The sequence below is a fragment of the Mixophyes fleayi genome, chromosome 1, assembly GCF_038048845.1.
Source record: "Mixophyes fleayi isolate aMixFle1 chromosome 1, aMixFle1.hap1, whole genome shotgun sequence".
In the NCBI taxonomy this organism is placed as follows: domain Eukaryota; kingdom Metazoa; phylum Chordata; class Amphibia; order Anura; family Limnodynastidae; genus Mixophyes; species Mixophyes fleayi.
In genome coordinates, this window is record NC_134402.1 from 415,752,505 (window position 1) to 415,776,193 (window position 23,689).

The following is a 23,689-nucleotide window of genomic DNA, read 5'->3' on the forward strand; positions in this document are numbered from 1 at the left end:
GCTGCATAATATTAAAAAAAAACAAAAAAAAAAAAAACTGCTCTACCATCTACGGAAAATATTTTGCCCTTCTCCCAGAGACCAGCCAGACCCCATTCAGCTGTTTCTGTCGGTTATGTAATGCAGGTACAGAATCTGCAAACCAATTTAGTTTGCCACTTTAAAATAGCAGGAGTGGGTGGGTGAGCAGGAGGACCATTCACAAGCCACAAGATCTTGATTGCAGCTTGTGATTGGTCTTCCCGCCTGTTTCTTCCTCTGGGGCAATAAGAGGAACACGGATGTCGTGGGAAAAACAACTGAATGTAAAAGTCTCCGGGGCTCTGGACTCTTCTAAGGACACATAAATAAAATCTTTTCTTGCAGCTCTGAGGTCTTCCCAATGGGACTAATCATTCACATGAAACTTATACAACGATTAATTGTGTTTGTTGTAACATTAGAATCACGAAGATGTTCGGAACTACAGCTATCATATACGTGAAAAATAAAAAAAGAGGACATTCAGGTGACATGATCTGCCAAGGCTGCCAATGGAATACTGTGATTCCTTTTGGAAACCAAATAAAGCCACACAGTGTCAGGTGTAGCACATTTCCACTAGTTTAATTATTTCTGGTACAGCAGAAGTCTGCATTCTATGATTAAAAGGAATTGCAAGATTCCCAACCATGAAAACCGTAACATGCTGAATTGGAAATAAATTCTTATCAAGAATTCAACATTTGTCGGTAGAGAAGAGATTTTGGCGTTTACTTATCAAAACACCTCTAAACTGATGATATCTCTATTGCTGTAAATTGCAAAGATAGAAAATCATGGTCAGCACAATTTATCAGTAAATTGTTACTGGCTCCCAGACAACATTGGCTTGTGCACACGTACTGTAACTGGATGACTGGACGTGAGTTACCAATTAGGGTTTCAACTAATAAAAGAAATAATAAAGTTAAAAAAAAAAATCTATATTTAACTAATACAGCATTTTTTCCTTTTGTATCGGCGCTGCTGTTGTCCTATATGCTCTATGAGCAATATGTAGCACTTAACCTCATGTATCAAACTCCTAGTGTTTTTCATAGATTGCAAGCTTGTGTGCAGGGCCTTCGTACCTCTCTGTCTGAATTACCCAGTATTGTTTTATTAACGTGTTTGTTCCTAATCTATATATAATGGCTGAATGGACATTTAGAAGTGGCGGTATGAAAAATGTAATGGTAATTCAAGTGAGTGGCATTTTATAGTTTTACAATGAAGGCAGTAGAAGAAGTGGCGGTATGACATATCACCGTATACATCCCCACTCCACCACTGTTCTGAGTGGCGCACACACACTTATAGTCTAAGGGACTCACTTTCCACTGTCTCTTCTGATTCCACCATACTACAATTGCACAGAAATATCAGTCTCCAATAGCTGCTTCACTAATGGAGGCTACTAACGCATGGTTTGCAGTATGACCCCTATCTATGTACAGAGCTGAGTCATATATTGGCATTTAATAAATAAAAGCTAATAATAACTATTATTATTATTTACAGTTGGGAGTCCAACTGAAGGGTGCAGATTTGCACTCAGATAAACCATACTGCATAGGAAGGGCTGCAAATGCCATATTATTTGCATGCAGGGTAAATACTGGCTCCTTTTGCATGCAGCACACAAATACTGGACAGCTTTGTTTTTACACTGCGATTTATAGTTTAGACTCCAAGAGATAAATGTATCAAGCTGAGTTTTCCAGCGGGTTTGAACTAGAGATGAGCGCACTCGGATTTCTGAAATCCGAGCCCACCCGAACGTTGCCGATCCGAGTCGGATCCGAGACAGATCCGGGTATTGGCGCCAAATTCAAATCTGAAACTGAGGCTCTGACTCATAATCCCGTTGTCGGATCTCGCGATACTCGGATCCTATAAATTCCCCGCTAGTCGCCGCCATCTTCACTCGGGCATTGATCAGGGTAGAGGGAGGGCGTGTTAGGTGGTCCTCTGTCCTGGTAGATCTCGTGCTGTGCTGTTTAGTTCTGTGCTGTGCTGTGCTGTGTTCTGCAGTATCAGTCCAGTGGTGCTGTGTCCTGTGCTCTGTCCTGCTGAGTTCCGTAGTGCTGCTGGGTCCTGTGCTGTGTCCTGTTCAGTCCAGTGGTGCTGTGTCCTGTGCTCTGTGCTTCTAAGGGAATAGTTATTTCCCCATTATTCCCAAGTTTTTAAAAAATAAAAAAAAAGTAAAAAAAAATAAAAAATTAAAAATTAAAAAAAATATATATAATTATAACCAAATTTGCAAAACCAATCCAGCAGTATAAGTCCATTGGTACTGCAATATTACCAAGTTCACACATTCTGCAGTATCTTGTGCTACATATAATGGAGACCAAAAATTTGGAGGATAAAGTAGGGAAAGATCAAGACCCACTTCCTCCTAATGCTGAAGCTGCTGCCACTAGTCATGACATAGACGATGAAATGCCATCAACGTCGTCTTCCAAGCCCGATGCCCAATCTCGTAGTACCGGGCATGTAAAATCCAAAAAGCCCAAGTTAAGAAAAAGTAGCAAAAAGAGAAACTTAAAATCATCTGAGGAGAAACGTAAAGTTGCCAATATGCCATTTACGACACGGAGTGGCAAGGAACGGCTTAGGCCCTGGCCCGTGTTCATGACTAGTGGTTCAGCTTCACCCACGGATCTTAGCCCTCCTCCTCCTCCCCCCCCCCCCCCTACAAAAAATTGAAGAGAGTTATGCTGTCAGCAACAAAACAGCAAACAACTTTGCCTTCTAAAGAGAAATTATCACAAATCCACAAGGCGAGTCCAAGGATGTTGGTGGTTGTCAAGCCTGACCTTCCCATCACTGTACGGGAAGAGGTGGCTTGGGAGGAGGCTATTGATGATGTAGCTGGCGCTGTGGAGGAACTTGATGATGAGGATGGTGATGTGGTTATTGTAAATGAGGCACCAGGGGGGGAAACAGCTGATGTCCATGGGATGAAAAAGCCCATCGTCATGCCTGGTCAGAAGACCAAAAAATGCACCTCTTCGGTCTGGAGTTATTTTTATCCAAATCCAGACAACCAATGTATGGCCATATGTAGCTTATGTAAAGCTCAAATAAGCAGGGGTAAGGATCTTGCCCACCTAGGAACATCCTCCCTTATACGTCACCTGAATAACCTTCATAGTTCAGTGGTTAGTTCAGGAACTGGGGCTAGGACCCTCATCGGTACAGGGACACCTAAATCCCGTGGTCCAGTTGGATACACACCAGCAACACCCTCCTCGTCAACTTCCTCCACAATCTCCATCAGATTCAGTCCTGCAGCCCAAGTCAGCAGCCAGACTGAGTCCTCCTCAATACGGGATTCATCCGAGGAATCCTGCAGCGGTACGCCTACTACTGCCACTGCTGCTGTTGCTGCTGTTAGTCGGTCATCTTCCCAGAGGGGAAGTCGTAAGACCGCTAAGTCTTTCACAAAACAATTGACCGTCCAACAGTCGTTTGCCATGACCACAAAATACGATAGTAGTCACCCTATTGCAAAGCGTATAACTGCGGCTGTAAGTGCAATGTTGGTGCTAGACGTGCGCCCGGTGTCCGCCATCAGTGGAGTGGGATTTAGAGGGTTGATGGAGGTATTGTGTCCCCGGTACCAAATCCCGTCGAGATTCCACTTCACTAGGCAGGCGATACCAAAAATGTACAGAGAAGTACGATCAAGTGTCCTCAGTGCTCTAAAAAATGCGGTTGTACCCACTGTCCACTTAACCACGGACATGTGGACAAGTGGTTCTGGGCAAACGAAGGACTATATGACTGTGACAGCCCACTGGGTAGATGCATCCCCTTCCGCAGCAACAGCAACAGCTGCATCAGTAGCAGCAACTACAAAATGGCTGCTCGTGCAAAGGCAGGCAACATTGTGTATTACAGGCTTTAATAAGAGGCACAACGCTGACAACATATTAGAGAAAATGAGGGAAATTATCTCCCAGTGGCTTACCCCACTTAGACTCTCATGGGGATTTGTGGTGTCAGACAATGCCAGTAACATTGTGCGGGCATTAAATATGGGCAATTTCCAGCACGTCCCATGTTTTGCCCACACCATTAATTTGGTGGTGCAGCATTACCTCAAGAGTGACAGGGGTGTGCAGGAGATGCTTGCGGTGGCGCGCAAAATTGCTGGACACTTTCGGCATTCAGCCAGTGCCTACTGCAGACTAGAGGCACATCAAAAAAGCATGAACCTGCCCTGCCATCACCTCAAACAAGAGGTTGTGACGCGCTGGAACTCCACCCTCTATATGCTGCAGAGGATGGAGGAGCAGCAAAAGGCCATTCAGGCCTACACAGCCACCTACGACATAGGCAAAGGAGTGGGGATGCGCCTCAGTCAAGCGCAGTGGAGACTGATTTCCGTGTTGTGCAAGGTTCTGCAGCCATTTGAACTTGCCACACGAGAAGTCAGTTCCGACACTGCCAGCTTGAGTCAGGTGATTCCCCTGATCAGGCTGTTGCAGAAGCAGCTGGAGAAAGTGAGGGAGGAGCTGGTAAGCCATTGCGATTACACCAAGCATGTAGCTCTTGTGGATGTAGCCCTTCGTACGCTTTGCCAGGATCCGAGGGTGGTCACTCTTTTAAAGTCAGAGGAATACATTCTGGCCACCGTGCTCGATCCTCGGTTTAAAGCGTATGTTGTGTCTCTGTTTCCGGTGGACACAAGTCTACAGCGGTGCAAAGACCTGCTGGTCAGGAGATTGTCCTCTGAAGAGGACCGTGACATGCCAACAGCTCCACCCTCATTTTCTTCCACATCTATGGCTGCGAGGAAAAAGCTCAGTTTTCCCAAAAGAGGCACTGGCGGGGATGCTGATAACATCTGGTCCGGACTGAAGGACCTGCCAACCATTGCAGACATGTCTACTCTCGCTGCATTGGATGCTGTCACAATAGAAAAAATTGTGGATGATTACTTTGCTGACACCATCCAAGTAGACATGTCAGACAGTCCATATTGTTACTGGCAGGAAAAAAAGGCAGTTTGGAAGCCCCTGTACAAACTGGCTCTATTTTACCTGAGTTGTCCCCCCTCCAGTGTGTACTCGGAAAGAGTTTTTAGTGCAGCGGGGAACCTGGTCAGTGAGCGGCGAAGGAGGTTGCTTCCTCATAACGTTGAAAAAATGATGTTTATAAAAATGAATAATCAATTCCTCAATGAAGTACAGCACTGCCCTCCAGATACTACAGAGGGACCTGTGGTTGTGGAGTCCAGCGGGGACGAATTGATAATGTGTGATGAGGAGGAAGTACACACTGTAGGGGGAGAGGAATCAGAGGTTGAGGATGAGGACGACATCTTGCCTCAGTAGAGCCTGTTTAGTCTGTACAGGAAGAGATGAATAGCTTTTTTGGTGTGGGGGCCCAAACAAACCAATCATTTCAGCCAAAGTTGTTTGGTAGGCCCTGTCGCTGAAATGATTGGTTTGTTAAAGTGTGCATGTCCTATTTTACAACATAAGGGTGGGTGTGAGGGCCCAAGGACAATTCCATCTTGGAACCTTTTTTTTTGCATTATATGACCAATCAACAGTCGTTTGCCATGTTCAAAAAGTAAAACCAAATTTAAACAAATTCAAGAAATTAAACCAAAAGTAAAATGCCCTGTCATAATTTAAAACAAGAGGTATTGACGTGCTCTAAAACTACTGTATTGTTGTTTATATTTTATAAACACTACACTTGAAAGCTTGAGTCTTTCAATAAAAAAGTAACTGTCCATTGCACGAATATTTGCAACAGGGACAATTTTAGGGTTAAGAAAGTCAACTAATAACACTTCGACGCTGTCTGTCTTTATAAACACTACACTTGGAAGTTGGAGGAGGTATTGTGGCCCCGGCACCAAATTTACTACCGGGGCCACTCCACTGTGCAGTCCATATTTAGGTGTATCAGATATTAAACAACGGTGACAGTTGATGCCCAATTTTTTAATTATATTGTGGCCTCGGTACCAAATTGTGTACCGGGGCCACCACACTACGCAGTCAAGATAGATAGATGCGTATCATAGATAAAGTACATTCAGTGGTGTGGGGCAAATTGAAAAATATTCAAAATGCACTGACATTATCAAAAACAAGAGGTTGTCACACGCTAAAACTCCAACATGTATATGATGGAGAGGATGGAGGAGCAGCCGTATGTGCAGTGTAATGCAGACCTGTTGAAGGTTTTTTATATATTTTATTGTGGTGCCCAGTGCCCACTCCTCTACGCAGTCCAGATACATTTATTGGTGCGAATCATAAAAGTTCAGGGTTTTTAATATATATTGTGGTGACCCACTCCTCTACACAGTCCAGGTACATTTATTGGTGCGAATCATACAAGTTGATGGTTTTCTTATTATATATATTGTGGTGATCCACTCCTCTACGCAGTCCAGATACATTTATTGGTGCGAATCATAAAAGTTCAGGGTTTTTAATATATATTGTGGTGACCCACTCCTCTACGCAGTCCAGGTACATTTATTGGTGCGAATCATACAAGTTCAGGGTTTTTAATATATATTGTGGTGACCCACTCCTCTACGCAGTCCAGGCACATTTATTGGTGCGAATCATACAAGTTGATGGTTTTCTTATTATATATATTGTGGTGACCCACTCCTCTACGCAGTCCAGAAAGATATCTCGTTGCAACGTTTTGGACTAATAACTATATTGTGAGGTGTTCACAATACACTGTAAATTAGTGGAAATGCTTGTTATTGAATGTTATTGAGGTTACTAATAGCATAGGAGTGAAAATAAGCCCAAAAACTTGATTTTTAAACTTTTTATGTTTTTTCCAAAAAAAATCCGAATCCAAAACCTTAAATCCGAACCGAGACCTTTCGTCAAGTGTTTTGCGAGACAAATCCGAACCCCAAAAATAATGAAAATCCGGATCCAAAACACAAAACACGAGACCTCAAAAGTCGCCGGTGCACATCCCTAGTTTGAACATCCAATCAGATTCTAGCTATCATTTATTTAGTACATTCTACAAAATGATAGCTAGAATCTGATTGGCTGCTCTAGGCAACATCTCCACTATTCAAACCAGCCAGAAAACTCTCAGCTTTATACACTTACCCCCAAATCTAAATCTGTCAGCACATATCAGACTTGACCCCCTGCGGTGCAGCACTGCACCTTTTAGCTGGATGTACTACTTATTCTAAATCCACAAAAGCACACACACATTAGGTTAATGGTACCAAGGATCACTTTTCCACTTTTGTCAAACATATTACAGGGGCCTGTCTAGGCTTGGATCTGCTGATAATTTATGGACAGTCAAAGATGAATTGTATGTTAGAAAGACATAAGGCATACATCCCGCCAAGGCCAAGAGACCCCCCCCCCCTGTGTGCCAGATGCCGTCTGCTGTCCATCACTGCTTCATTACAGCAAAGTATACAGTACATACTAATTGCAAAAGGTCCACATCTCAAGTACTAATAAAATCTACAGTGTTACTTTCCGTTTAAATCCGTTTAAAATTAGTCCTAAATAAATAACTAGCATCAAACTAACAAAAAATGGTATCAAACCAACCAGGAAGAAGGGAAGATGAAATAGGATTTGTAATTGAAATCAGTGAGAGAAGGTCTGGCCTATGCTATTACATTTATTGTCATTTTGGGGAACTGAAGAACATCTTGCTAATAAGCTTGATGTATAATTGGCTAGCAAAATAAAATGATTTAAAACAGTAGCTATAAAAATATTGCAAACATGAAATCCATTCCAGAAGCAGCTGCAATATGATAATAATGAAGTCTTCAGGGACAAATTGGAACATTGAACAGAATTCATCTAGTCTTAAGACATATTCTAATGTATTGATGGAGCCATTGCAGACGCTGCCTTTTTATACTGCACTTTACTTTCACAATTACCAATGACAATTGTATCTGTAGCTAGCTGCAAATAATTAATTTATTACAGGTTTCGTCTTCAACAAAGTAAAACAAAGGACAGGTCTGCATATTATATGTGATTGTGATATATAAATGTTTAATATTATATATATATATATATATATATATATATATATATATACACACATATATATATATATATATATATATATATATATATATACACACACACACATATATATATATATATATATATATATATATATATATATATATATATATATATATACACACACATATAAATATTTATACACATATAAATATATATATATATATATATATATATATATATATATATGAATAGTATTATGTAAGTCCCCCTTGTGCCGCCAGAACAGCTTTGACCAGTCGAGGCATAGACTCCACAAGACCTCTAAAGGTGTCCTGTGGTATCTGTCAAAAAGAAGTTAGCAGCAGATCCTTTATGTCCTGTAAACTGCGAGCCAGAACCTCCATGGCTCTGACTTTTCCAGTATACCACACTGATGTTCGATTGAATTGAGATCTGAGAGATTTGGAGGCTTGAACTCTGTCATGTTCCTCAAACCATTCCTGAACAATTTTTGCAGTGTGGCAGGGCGCATTATTCTGCTGAAAGAGGCCACTGCCATCAGTGAATACCGTTTGTCATGAAAGGGTGCACTTGGCCTGCAACAATGTTTAGGTGGCTGATGCTTGTCAACGTAACATCCACATGAATGCCCAGTGTGACACGAGCATCCTTCTAGTGATGCATACACAGACAACTTCTTGTTGTATAAACAGTACTTTTATTGTGCCATCACAATAAACCGCATACACTTCGTTAGGATGACATCAAGCAACCTAACACTGACTAGTCATAATTTTCCTGTCCGGTCACCGGCAACTGTTTGGTATCGTTCGCATTGCATGGTAGCACAAAACACATTTTTATACTTGGGACTCCTCACACAGCCTTAGCTTAATGGACAGATGACACTCCTATCTTGCCTTTAAAAGGGAGTTCTCTGCAGGTGTTCTGTAATTGCTCTATGCTGCAGACAAACTTTGTCAGCTTTGTTGTAATTGTGGAAAAGACACTTTCAAACCATTGCATGTTAGTTAAATCACACTTTATACTTTTACTATGTCACACATGTCTTACACCTTTATACCTTTTACCTAGATGTCCTGTTATACATGTATGTAACCCTGTGTGAAGCCTTAGCCTACAGACTGTCAGTTGGACACCTAATTCTTCTCTTAGATGACTGTGGCAAATCATTCCCTTTATCACACAAGACACAAGGTTTCTCAGCAGAACATTGCCCAGAGCATCTCACAGACTCCACCGGCATGCCTTCGCCCATAGTGCATCCTGGTTCCATTTCTTCCTCACACACACACCTGGCTGCCCACATGATGTAAAAGAAAACGTGATTTATCAGACCCGGGCAACTTCTTCCATTGCTCCATGATCCAGTTTTGGTGCTCATGTGCCCACAGTAGGTGCTTTCAGAGGTGGACAGGGGACAACATGGGCAGTCTGACCAGTCTGCGGGTATGCAGCAAGGTGCAATACACTTCGTGTTCTGACCACTTTCTATCATAGCCAGCATTAACATTTTTAACAATTTGTGTTACAGTAGCTCTTCTGTGAGATTGGAGCACATGGGCTAGCCTTCGCTTCCCACTTGCATCAATGAGCATTGGGCGCCCATAACCCTGTCACCAGTTCACAGATTGTCCTTCCTTTGACCATTTTAGGTATCAACTACTGCACACTGGGGACACCCCACAAGACCTGCCTTTTTGGAGATGCTCTGACCCAGTTGTCTAGCCATCACAATTTGACCCTTGTCAAAATCGCTCAACTTCAAGAACTTACTGTTTACTTGCAGTCTACTATATCTCCCCCCGTGACAGGTGCCATTGTAATGAGATGTTATTCACTTCATTTGTCTGTGGTTTTATTGTTGTGGCTGATTGGTATATATAGACCTTGTTGTGAGACTCAATAAATGTCCTTTACAAAAATGTTCCTAGTAGATAGAAATACATATGCTACATGTAGTTTTATGTTTAGTTAGGCAGTCTGTGAAGTGAATTAGACTAGCTGGAGGAAAACTGAAATGATAAAAATTGTTAAAGTTCAGATTAACTACCAAAGAGCTGCAGTAGCCAAGTCTTGAAATAATGAGACTAGAACATACTCCCATTATGCCAGATCACTCCCAGTATGAACTCTCAATGATGTATCACTCCCAGCATACATCATAACTACACTACAAGGCTCTCTGTATTGTGGGCATGTCACAGGAAGGCTCTCTGTATTGTGCAGGATATTTGAAAGAGAAGGGGTTGGAGGGCATCCTAGCATTATCTAAAGTAATGACCATGCCCTTTGCATGGTGGCCAAGCTCACACGGACCAACCACTATCCCCCTAGTGCAACCGTCAGGTGAATGACAGCACACTAACAGCAGAAAGAATGGGCAAGGAAAGGGAATTATGGCCTTAGGCCTATAAGTGCCCAGGGAAACACATTTATAGAAGCTACCAAAAGCCTGCAAAAGAAGTATTCTAATATTTATAGTAGACTTATACAAACGTAAAAATAGGCAAATAGAAAAGTGGAACTAATATTTGTTTTCAAAACACACAACATTTTAGCATAATATCCTTTTCAAATATTTAAAACCCTGCCTTGCTCATTGCAAAACACAGTAACACTACTTTCTAATACTTATGCTGCGCTATCAACAAGCTTTTCTTGTATTTGATTTTTCCACATGTTTCCCTCATCCTAATTAGCTTTAGTTTACATTCTGCTATCACGGTTGAACAAATCGTCTTTCGGTACATTGTAGTCCTTGGCTTAACTTCAGTGCAAAACTACTCAGGCAAAAGTTTGAGAAAAATCTATTTAATTTTTTTATGGGAAGATTAAGGTTATACCCACAATGCACGTGAATTTGTATGCATTAAGCAGCGAGACCGCCTGCAGCTAAACAGCTGTGTGACACATGATAGAGGGAGATTTACACCAGGCATACAAATAACACTGATGTCTTGCTTAACTAAACCGCTCTATCATTAGATTACATATGGTAATCTGCATACATGCATATACTGTGCTACACATGTTCAACAATTATCATTAAAGTAAGACAGGGGAGCAGCATATATTCACAAATTAGAATGATGATCAAGGAGCTTAGAGAAACAAATACAAGACATTAAGACATTACAGTTTTCTACACATAGTAGACACAGCCATTTTGGGTGCTGAACCAATAATTATGTGTTATGCACGTTTTGTCGCTATCCAATAACGATTGTCAAATCTTGATTTGTGTTTCCAAAGCAAAGTAATTTATTATCCAAAAGTAGTGATGTGGCTTGCTTCTATTGGTCCAGGTTTCAGGAAGGTCCAGGATGTTGCAGATCATAGGCCAGTTCAAACCAAAATATCCAAAGGTGGGGGTCATCTCTCCAGGGGATGTGCTCTGACTTTCCCGCCAAGAATCCAGTTTCAACTAGTCTATTAGCATTTTATAGTCAGTATCACTTTAAACATTTATTCCCTAACATCGCTAAGTAGAGTATGCAATGTGCGATCTCTTCGGCGAAAGAACCGGACAACTGCTGATGAATAGGGGATTAAAATGATACCAGACATGACATATTTCCTATAACCTGAACCTTATGTTTTACTAACATGCATATAACTTATAATATTAAACATAAATACTACTATATTTTGACATAAATTACTATGTGTTGCAACTACAATTAATGTATACTAATTACAAATGTGTGTTTGTGCGAATGTGTATAAAAGTGTAAAAACTGTTATTGCCACGTGTTGCGGCTGGATACGCCCTTCCACGCCGTAGTGTACTCTACGCATCTTTTCAGACAAAGACAACCAAGTATGCTCGATATTAATTGAAATGACTTTATCCAATTTGCTGACTTCGACATTTGATAACACAACCTATGAGTTCACTGGGAACTAGTGGCAGCATTGAGGCATGAGATACTATTTGCCTCATGTCTCTGTGATGTCACTACTTCCTAGTGAGGTGACAGGACAAATATCAGACTTGCCTACTTTCCAGGAAAGTTCTACTTCTCCTAGTGAACTAGGCAGGAAGAGCGCCTTGATGACTAAATTCTTGTCATTTTGACCCTGCTCTTTATGGCCATATGACACAATCGTGGCATTTGGTCAATTCACTTGTCCACCCCTCTGGAATTTTTCGGAGGGGAGAGTAATAAAATAGGCAAGTATGACTGTGGCTGGATCACTTATAAATAACTTAATGTATAAATATATTTAAATTATTAGCGCAGCGTGCCAATTTATATAATTGCAAAAGTATTAATTTTTAATACTTTGTATTAGAAATGTATTTTTTTATATTGTGTGTATTTCGGTATAGGGAATGTATTGATTTCTAATGTATTATGCCAGGTTAAAGGAAGTCTGTTTTGCTGAAGCAGGAAATGCTGAGTAAGTCTTTTCATCGCAGAAGTGACAGAAAACTGCTTTAGCCTGAAGGCCTGGCAGGAGTTCTTGACCTGTTGATATCACAGATTGCTGTGGATTTCAAGTTAAAATTGAAGTTAAATTGCGTTAACTCCATGTCTAGAGAAATATCACATTCTAATGTTAAATTATCTGATGTAATATCAGACGTTTCTGTGCCTGATCGGAAAAAAGGGCTAATTTACCCCTTTGCCAGGCTGTGTCCAAAAGGGTATAAAAAAAGCACTATTTGACCATGTAATGTATCATTATACTGTCTGGATATTACTAGTACCTCAAACTAGTGTATGTAACTGTCCTTTTCAGGACTTTCTGAGCTAATAAACATCACATCACTAAGGAAATGCTAGGTTGCCGCAGTCAAGGTGGGAAAGAATGAGAGAAAGGATAAGAGCTTTGGGTGTCCCTTCGGTAAGGAATATTTCAAAGGAGGCGGCGATAAGACTGTAGGGGGTAAATGTATTAAGCTTTAGGTTGTATTAGGGCAACCATGTGGCAGAGAGACAGTTGGCCACATGATAAAATAAACATGGGGGAGGTCAGATGAGGAAAGGTAAATCTGGGTGTCGTCAACATGCAGATGGTAATGGATGCCAAATAGGGGATTGCTGGCAAATTTTAGCCCAGGGGCCAAAACTTGCCTCAGCAGCCTATTAGGAACATTTTAAAGGAAAAAAATGCAGGTGGCACAGTAACCCAGCCCAAGGTAACTCACTATGGGACCGAACCGGGGAGACAGATGTCCTCCTGTCCCCTAGCCCAGCCTGCCCCTGACATCACATAAGCGCATTAGAGAAGAGGTGTACAGTGATAAAACAGATGGATGATATTGAGCTGTCTGGCAACTGCTAGTGGAATTGGGGGACCATTGGGCCAGAGGTAAATACACTAAAGGAGCTGTTGAATAGGTAGAACGTGAACCAGGAGAGAACCGTGTCCCAAAGGTCGATGAGATGAAGGGCGTGCAGGATAAGACGGTCATCAACAGTGTTAAAAGCAGAAGGTCCAGGAGGATAAGTATGGAGAAGGGTCTCTTAAATTTAAAGCATCTCTTATCAGGACTGGCACTCAGCTTGACTGTTGTTCAGACCTTGCACCAGGGATGATCTGGGTAATTGTAAAAATTTAACATATATTGTATTTTTTATATATAGAAATGTATTCGCTATACAGGTATGGAAGCAATTATCTGGAATGTCTGGGATTTATGCTGTTCTGGATAAAGGGTTTCTCTGTAATTTGGAGCAACATGACTAAAATATACTAAAGTACTTTTAACCCTGTCTTTCCTTAAAATTCCCTCCTCATTAAATTGTGTAGCTGTGCTCCTCACGGTGACTTTAAAAGGAGACGCTCAGTGATCACGTCTATGTGCAAGATATGATCATTGACGACATGCTAATGGTTTTGTGTAAACCACTCTATAGGCTTGATTCATTAAGGAAGCTAAGACAAAATAAAGGGCAAGTTTTCTCCTGGGCAAAACCATGTTACAATGCAAGGGGTGCAAATTATTTAATCATTGTGCACATAACTTAAATACTGGCTGTTTTTTTATGTAGCACACAAATACTTGATAGCTTTATTTTTACATTGAAATTTAAAGTTTTATCTCGCACATGCCCTATCCCAACTATAAATCTGTCCCCACATTTTACATTTAGCTCCCCCTCCAATGCAACATGGTTTTGCCAAGGTGAAAAGTTACTAATTTCTTTTGCTTTACTTTCCTTAATGAATCAGGCCCTATGTGTCCTTTTAAGCATATGGGGTACATAAAGTATGACGTAGTCACTTAGAATGCTTAAAAACAAAGAAGACCTTGGGGTAAATGTATCAATATGCGGATTCTTCAACACCCGCATGTTCAGCCTCTTCCGCGATTAAATTTCAAGCGGCGCTGCATTGTAAAGGGTTAACTTCCCTTTACAATGCAGCGCCGCTTGAAATTTAATCGCGGAAGAGGCTGAACACGCGGGTGTTGAAGAATCTGCATATTATATACATTTACCCCCTTATCTTATTACAGCGTGTGTATATATATATATATATATATATATATATATATATATATATATATATATATAAATATATAAAAACTTCTTTTTGTGTCTCTTCAAAATCCCATAATCCAAATTTCTTGTATTAAGCAAATTTGGTTTTCTATATTTTGATTTAAGACTAGTTTCATTTGCTAAGTAGTCATTCCCATTCAGATGCAGAAAAGCCATAATATCCTTCTGTGCTTCAGTCAAAGATTTAACCTGCATTGAAGTTAGAATCAGAATATGCAACTCAGCAACAAAGTTTATTATGTGTATAAAAAAGCAATTGTAAAGCATGTGAATTTTAAATTGCTGTCATTTACATTTTGAAAATGCCCATGATGGTTAAAGCACCTCCGTTCTGCAATACCCAGTTATTGAGGTATTTATCATTTACTGTATTTTGAATGTTTTTGCAAATTCTTTATTTATATTACATTCTACATTTGACTTTTAACTTGCCAGAAAACTGTTATAAAATTTCTAAACCTCCCTACAGTGTGACAGTGTTGAGAGGGACACTTTGGTATGTATTGTGTCACGGCAAATATGTGACACCCAAAAGGAAGATCTGCATCTCTCATCTACACTCATTACCTGCTCCAATTTCCAATTACAGGACTTGTTTGGGCTGCACCCACTTTGTGGAATTCCCCTCTCGCACACTAAGGGCTAGATTTACTAAACTCCAGGTTTGAAAAAAATGGAGATGTTGCCTATAGCAACCAATCAGATTACAAAGCCCACTAAACACTTGGAAACCAATATGCAATATGTAGCACTTAACCTCTTGTATGAAACTACTATTGTCCTATAGATTGTAAACTTGCGAGCTGGGCCCTCTTACCTCTCTGGCTGTCTGTAATACCCAGTCTCGTTTTTTAACTGTGTTTATTGACAATTAATATGCTGGTGCTATACATGATAATAATAATAATAAAAGTACAACATGTGACAACCCTCTGTCCATCAGCTTATTTATTTTTTTAATAAAGATTATCTTATTTTCTAACCTCTTTTTTTTTTTCAATAATTTTATATTTTTATTGAGTCAGGAACTGGAAGCCCAAAATACCTAGGTCTTGATGAATAGACACGTTCATTTACAACCCTATTCTGAAATTGGCTCCTGGATTTGGGGCACTGTGGAACTATTCAGGACTTAAATGGGTGGATTTGAGACATGGGGACAAAAACAGGAAAGTTGAGGGCACGAGTTTTTGTCTCTGCATATGAAAACCATTAAGAGCTGTGGAGGTGTCAGACAGATGTTATTGTTTAACTGAACTGGCCTTTGTCCACAATTTGGACTCCCAACCAATCATATGCAAGACCAGATTTACCACTAGGCACAGTAGGCCTGTGCTTTGCAGCCCACAAGGCAGCTGTGGATGACAGCAGGCGCCGTGCACTAAGAGGGGACAAATAAGTTCTTAGTGAAGGTCGCAACTTCCTTCCTGTGAAGCAGTGGTGGCTCCCCCACTCCATGTATTATATAATATGTGACTGTGACAACACATGGTGGAAGGCATTTATTTATTTATTAGAAACAGAGTATTGAATTAATAATAATTGATTATATACTGGTAACTCCTCATCTATTGTTTTTTTGTTGCTCTAATTTTTAGTTATCCAGTGTAGTGGTTTGTAATTCAAGTAGTGTCCTCCACTGACCTTCCCGAATGCAAGGACAAGTACTAGTTCCCTCCCACATGTCAAGCACATTCATGCAGTGTCACTGATGTTTGAACTTATGTTGTTCAAGTGCCTGTGGGTAGCCGGCCTAACCTTTTCCAGTGCTCCACACATATGTACAAGGAGAAAGCTAATTGCTTCTGTAGTTCATCTTTTCTCAACAGCTTCATATTGGTTCAGTTGCCCTGTTCACCATGAGTTTGTAGCAAACAAAGTTCTCATGACTGCATACTAGGATGAACTGCAGGTCACAGAATGCAGAGGGATAGGGGACAAACAAGTCCCAAATCTCTATAGACAGTGTTGCAGGAACCAAACAATTACTATATTGCACCTTAATGCATGTCAATTTCCTGCTTGGAACACGGCAGAATAGATTTTAGTCATCATCTAAGGCAAATAAAAGGTACAAACAAATATAAGAATAATGTGACACTTTCTATACAAGGCAGCAGAATGAACACGAAGGGATGTGTCAAGCTGAGCAGCAGCGGTAGCCCTGGAAATAATCATTTTGAAACAATGTAACGCATGTTGTGACATTAATGATTTAACACGGGAATGAGCAGTGACGTAAAAGGCATATTTATGATCATGTAATTGTGTGTTTTCATGATCGTTTTTTATTATAAAGATGATACAATGCTAGGCAATACTTTCATTTGTGCCGCTGGATGCTCAAACAATATGAATGAAGCATTCCTTAAAGTCATTACAGCTTCTCGCAGGAAATTCTCCATGATAAAGCGATAGCTATTTTTAAACCCAAGAAAAGGCAGATTGATATTTCTGTCCATTCTGTGTGCAAGGGGTTGCATTGCTAAAACCAGAGCAATATTCTCGTAGCCTCGCACCAAACTGTTATGCTTCATGTTTGATGGTTACTGATGGTAATTGTTATTGACATTTTCCAAAAAGAAGTCATTTTCTGCACACAAAACAAGAACAATGACCCAGTGTAAGAAAATGTGGCACTAAACTCTATTATGCATCAAGTCAGCAGTACGTCCATCTCATCAGTCTAGCACAACAAGGCAATTTTCTATTGAGAGGTACAGCTATGAGCACAATGTAGGCTTAATTAAATTTAGATAATGTGCAGTATTTCACAACGACATAAGTTAATGTGAAGGTTAATGGGGCGGCCATATTTCTGGGTCTTTTTTTTACAAAGCACAAGCTCTTCATTAAAAGAAAAGCACCATGAGGCCATATATATGTCACAGATAATCTGAGAGCGGATGTAACATAGAGTTAGTAAAGAGTGTATAAAATAGAGTGAGACCTAGGACCTGAGTCATTAAGGAAAGTAAGGCAAAAAAAGGAGTAAATATTCTCTGGGACAAACCATGTTACAATTCAAGGGGTGCAAATTAATTTATTATTTTGCACATAAGTTAAATACTGGCTGTTTTTCCATCTAGCACACAAATACTTGATAGCTTTGTTTTTACACTGAAATATAAAGTAGATCTAGGACATGCCCTACCCAAATTATAAATCTGTCAACACATTTTAATTTTACCCCCCTCCAATGCAACATGGTTTTGCCCAGGTGCAGAGTTACTGCTTTGTTATGCTTTGCTCTCCTTAATGACTCAGGCCCCTAGTGTGTAAGACAGAGTGAGTAACATGGAGAGAGGATATAACGTAGTGTTAGTGGAGAGGAGTATATAAAATAGAGTGAGACCTAGTGTGTAAGACAGAGTGAGTAACAGGTGGAGAGGGCGTAATACAGAGTCTGTGGAAAGGACAGTGTAAATGAGTGTTATGTAGTGGGTAAGACAGAGTGAGTAACATGGAGAGAGGATATAACGTAGTGTTAGTGGAGAGGAGTGTGTAAAATACAGTGAGACTGAGTGTGTAAGACAGAGTGAGTAACAGTTGGAGAGGGTGTAAGACAGAATCTGTGGAAAGGACAGTGTAAATGGGTGCCATGTAGTGTGTAAGACAGAGTGATAACATGGAGAGAGGGTATAATGTAGTGTTAGTGGAGAGGAGTGTGCAAAATAGAGTGAGAACGAGTGTGTAAGACAGAGCGAGTAACAGGTAGAGATGGTGTAAGAGAGTCTGTGGGAAGGACAGTGTGTAAAACAGTGGGATGTAGTAGGTAAGACAGAGTGAGTAACATGGAAAGAGGGTATAATATAGAGTAAGTGGAAAAGATAAAAAAAAAAAAAAAAAGTTTAATTTGCTAGTGGTCCGATTTAGAAAAAAAAGCATTTATTCAGTCAATATATCTCAGGATGGCAACAGTGAAAGGAGCCAGGTCGTGTAAGATGCCCCTCCCCCTCTGCTATTTCTGTATCAAAGAACCTACAAATCAATTAAGTTTACCACTTCAAAATGTGACACTCCATGGTTTTTGGCCTGGGCTATAAGAGTAATGGATTAACCACCGGAAAACCGGCTACATGGAGCAGCCCCCGTGATATGGTCTAGGTTGAGGGGCATCTTTGCAAAATCTTTTACAAGGTTGTACTGCAGATTTTTGTCAGTCTCTCCTCATTTAAAATATTGGATACATGCATTGAGTCAGTGTATTTATGCATTTTTTTTAGTGCAATATTAGATATATTGGACATTTGAAATGTGTTATTTGAAATTTAAAAGTAGTTGTATTAACTTTATTTAGAACCTGATCTTAATTGTGCCAGGTGTATTGTTGAAAAAAAATCTATAGCAATATCTTGGTATTCATTTAATGTGTGACAACTCAATATACAATAAGCAATAGATGCAAAAATGTGCAATAGAGGGCTTTTTGAATACCAATCATAGTTTCTGTCACAGCTTCTAAGAAACAGATCAGTCTAAAAGAAACAAGTTAAGGATGAAATGCTGTAGGATCCAGCTCCCGCACTGAACTAATTGCTCTCACCTACTGGCAGCTAGCAATCAGCTGAAGTCTCATAAAGCAATTGGGACTACGAGTGCTTCGACATTCCGATATAACACTGTGGGATGCTTTGACTTTATGCTCCTGTCAGTATAAATTGTACAATTGTTTTTAACATCAAACCGTTATTGTCATTTGGCACTATTCCCATGTGCTTTGTAGGTTCACAGCTTATCACAGTATAAATGGGCCAATATCAGCCCTTAACTGTAGCTGCAAGGGGCATCTGTGATTAGATCCAAATAGAAAGCAATGTAACGTTTACGCAAAACTGCATTTTCTGACAGCACACTAATATTAATAATTAAGATAATAATAAAAATTAGGATAATTAATAATAATAAATAGGATAATTACAAATAATATTAATTATAAATTATAATTATGCTTCTGTCGTGCTGTTTGCATAAAGCAGATATATGATATAAGAGAGAAGAAAAGTTGCTTTTTGTTATTTTAAGAGGTGCAATGCCTCCGAATTTGCAGCAATGTGGTCATATATTTGTACTCTATTCTACTTTTTAAACGGCTCACTATTTCTAATAATACTTGTGACCATCAGTCTCTGTTAGTGTAACCTACTCATTTCCAGTTAAACCTCCAAACATAAAAAGTTCAAGTTTACAGCCTGGTGCACACATTTTATACATGAACTACATTCTTCTATATGAATCCATTCCATCATCTCACACATCACCAACCACAAAAAAAAAATAATCATCCAAATATTTATTTCACTTTCTTGCACACATCAGTATCGGCCTGGCATTTTATCTGCTGTGTAGAAATGGGAATGTCACCGGCCATATTGTTTTCTAAAATAATATTTAGGAGCCAGATGAGAATGCTAATAGATTGTGATTTGTGGCATCTAACCTCTGCTAGGTCTACCTAGTCTATACATTTCACTGAAGGTTTTATTCTAGAACACAAGAGATTCTACGTATTTTATCAATGGCTGTGATCTAGAATACAATGGAATGTAGGTAGAATGAAGCACTGATTTTCAAAGCGAATTCATAGCAACAGAAAGCTAAAAGGATGGGTGCTATGGCAATAACAAAAAAAAAGACAATAATGATTGCAAGAGGACTCAGAATCTGCCATCCCAAAAACATAATAGGCTCTATCTCCATAGCCGTTTGCTTTCCTTTACTGGCATCACAAAAAGCTAGTAAAATCATGCTTTTTATAACAACGGTGGGTAACTGGCCATAGTGGGTAACTATAGATCGGAAATGATGGCAGTGTTTATACTTAACTGATTGTGCCAGCATCTTGTCTGCAATATGGGGTAGGGGCAGTGGGGCGTGAGCTGCTGCTATTGTGGCCAACATCATCAATATCATTTATTTATATAGCACCACTGATTCCGCAGCGCTGTACAGAGAACTCATTCACATCAGTCCCTGCAGCCAATTAACCTACTAGTATGTTTTTGGAGTGTGGGAGGAAACCAGAGGACACGGAGGAAACCCTCGCAAACACAGGGAGAACATACAAACTCCACACAGATAAGGCCATGGTCGGGAATTGAACTCATGACCCCAGCTCTGTGAGGCAGAAGTGCTAACCACTGAGCCACTGTGCTGCCAATGGTGAAGGGTACGAGCTTCTCTGTCATGCACCATAATGCAGTGAAGAACTGTGAATCTTAGTGAGTTTTGTCATTTCCAAGTTAACAAAAACTCTCGGTTTGGTGAATTCATGCACAGGGTAATGGCCATTGACATAAAGCATATCGGACATCTGATTTGTACAGAAAGGTTAAAATATGCTACTTTACTACAAGCCTCATATTTATGACTGAAATAAACATAGATACATATTGAAGTTTGTTAGCTGACAAATATTGCATTATTTATGGAGTATCTAAGTGATGCTTGTGGCAAAAGTGTTTCATCAGTTACTAATAGCAATCATGAATTGCTTATTCAATAAAAATACTTAAATCAAAGTATTTATTCAGCCTGAAAAGAAGTGTAAAAAGAGCCATTGTAAAATGTAAGTAAAGGTAATAAATATATGTAGAATGCCAAGGATACTAGTAAGCACCTCACAATGACATGGATATCTGATATGCTGTGCTTTGCCGGTCTGTTTCCTATATCAGCACCAAGGTTATGCATCATGATGTAAGGTGAGTACTTGGAGACACGAGATGTTTTGCAGTGGGGGCAGCAGAACACGGTCTCAGTCGGTGATCAGTAACTTATGAAGAACTGCTGGTGGCATGTGACTTTTGCGAAGGAGGGGGAGGTAATACTTAGTTACAATTTACTTTTTAAATAGAGACAGTCAAATCAGTAGAATATTTCATCAGTGCAATTTACATTCATACCCATCACAGGAAAGGACAGGATCTTGATCTAATGAAAAAAATAAAAGAACTAATTCCTTGTTTAGCTCTATGATGAAGACATACTCTTCTTTCCATAAAAAGGATTTCACAAACAATTCTTTCAGGGAAGAGTAGTCTCTTGGGTCTAATTTTCAGAGAAAACTAGGGGGGGGGTAAATTTATCAAGCTGCGGGTTTGCAAGAGTGGAGATGTCGCCAATAGCAACCAATCAGATTCTAGTTATCATTTATTTAGTATTCTACAAAATGACAGCTAGAATCTGATTGGTTGCTATAGGCAACATCTCCACTTTTTCAAACCCGCAGCTTGATAGGAAATTAAGGAGATAATGATCCGTAGGAGAACTGCTAAGAACAATAACTATCAGATGCATGTTTAAAAAGTACCTAACATACTTTTTAAAGAAAAAAAAAAGTTCTATGTGGGATTGCTGTTTTAAGTATCACTGTACAATCACAAATATAAATGGCCGGGAACTATCTCTATACATGTAGGCCAGTCTTATTTTTGGAAGCCTATTTAATACTTGTTAGGTTAGCTAGGTAACATTGTCAGATAAAATACAGCACACATGGGACTCAGATTACATGATTCACGGAGCCCCATAGACTGAATGTGTACGGATGACTGAGTTAGGAAAAATGCATTAGATATCTGGTCACTCTTGATAAAACAGCATCTTCATTCCAATGTTCCAATGTAGGAGTCTATCGCCATATTTCATGTTTGCGGTTTGTTTTAAACTTCATAATGCTTAAAACTGTAGTTATATTTTAATTTTTGTATTTCTAATATAGAATACAATGCTACTGGCAAGCACAATTGATAACTACTATATTATCTATAATATTTCACTGTTGTTTTAGGTTGCAAGACACCAATTTATTGCTCCTATAACCAGGGGTGCTGACAGTAGGTGGGGGAGGGGGGGGGGTCGGGTACAAAATACCAGGGCCTGGGACTATGAGGCAGTAGAGTTAAAAAAAATAAAAATAAAAAAAAAATATATATATATAAAATTATTTTTTTAAAGTACTTTTTTTCCCCCGTGGGTGGCGAGTAGGGGGTGGGGCTGACCACGGACAGTGTGGAATGACAGTGTGTGTCATCAGCAGAGAAAGCCAGGAGCTCCAGATCTCTCAAGACTGAGAGCTGCACTGCCCACTCTGCAGGATGCTTTCTACTTTTATGCCAGCAGCATGTAGGAAAGTACAGGTGGGCTCGGTGGCGTGATGTGATGTGGCAGGGGGTGGCAAGATGCCTCTGAGGGGTGGCATGATGTGGCTATGAGGGTGTGATAAATGTAATATTTTATTATAATGTATGCATTATATACTGCATGATCTGTTATGTACGGTGTTTACATTTTTTAACAGGTCCCTACATTCCAGGATCCATGCAAGAATCAACTACCTGGTTGTGAAAGCTGCACTAACAGGTAGGTGAGAGTAACACCATTTTACTACATAATGGGGAAATTCAATTAGCTGCAAAGTGTCTCCGGAACGTCCGCGAGACACTTTGCGGCAGAGATTTGACAGAAATCTCCTGCGATTTTTCCTCGCACCCTGGAAAATAAGTGGAGATTTCTACCGTAATTGCCGACGATGTGCGCTGCGCGATGTCTGCGAGCCACAACGCCGGCAATTGAATCTCCCCTAATGGGTCATGTCTAAAAAATACACAGCCACTCTCCCAACATTATGTGGCTACGCCCCTTTGGTGGCGTTGCAGCTATACGGCGGCATGCAACCACCTTACCACTCGCAGGCCGAAGGGGGGGGTGTAAAAAAGATTCTGTACCAGGGTCCTGCCCATAACCCAACATAAACAAATTATTTAATATTTTAGATCTCCTCTAATTTTAATTTGCAGAATAGGGTTTGGATTCAGCAATAGTTGGAAAGACAAAAGTAATGGAAACACAACTGATGTTCAAATCTTAAATATTCTAAGGGACACTCAGTGGTCCACTTCTCCTACTGCCTTCATTGTAAAACTCTAAAATTCCACTCACTTACATTCCTATTACATTTTTCATACTGCCAAGCCTAAATTTTCATACCACCACTTCTAAATTTCTACTTCGACCACTGGGGACTCTCATAAAACCGATAAAAGGTAGCTGTCAAATTTGTTGCCTTTAACAAGCAAATATTTGCCTTAATTTTCAAACGAG

At 39.9% G+C, this 23,689-nt stretch overlaps 1 protein-coding gene across 2 annotated transcripts in view; it reads right to left on the minus strand.

The window, feature by feature from the left end:
• The window catches only part of IPO11 (importin 11), a 336,682-nt gene that overhangs the window by 81,234 nt on the left and 231,759 nt on the right, over positions 1–23,689 (minus strand). The gene's annotated exons all lie outside the window — the stretch shown is intronic.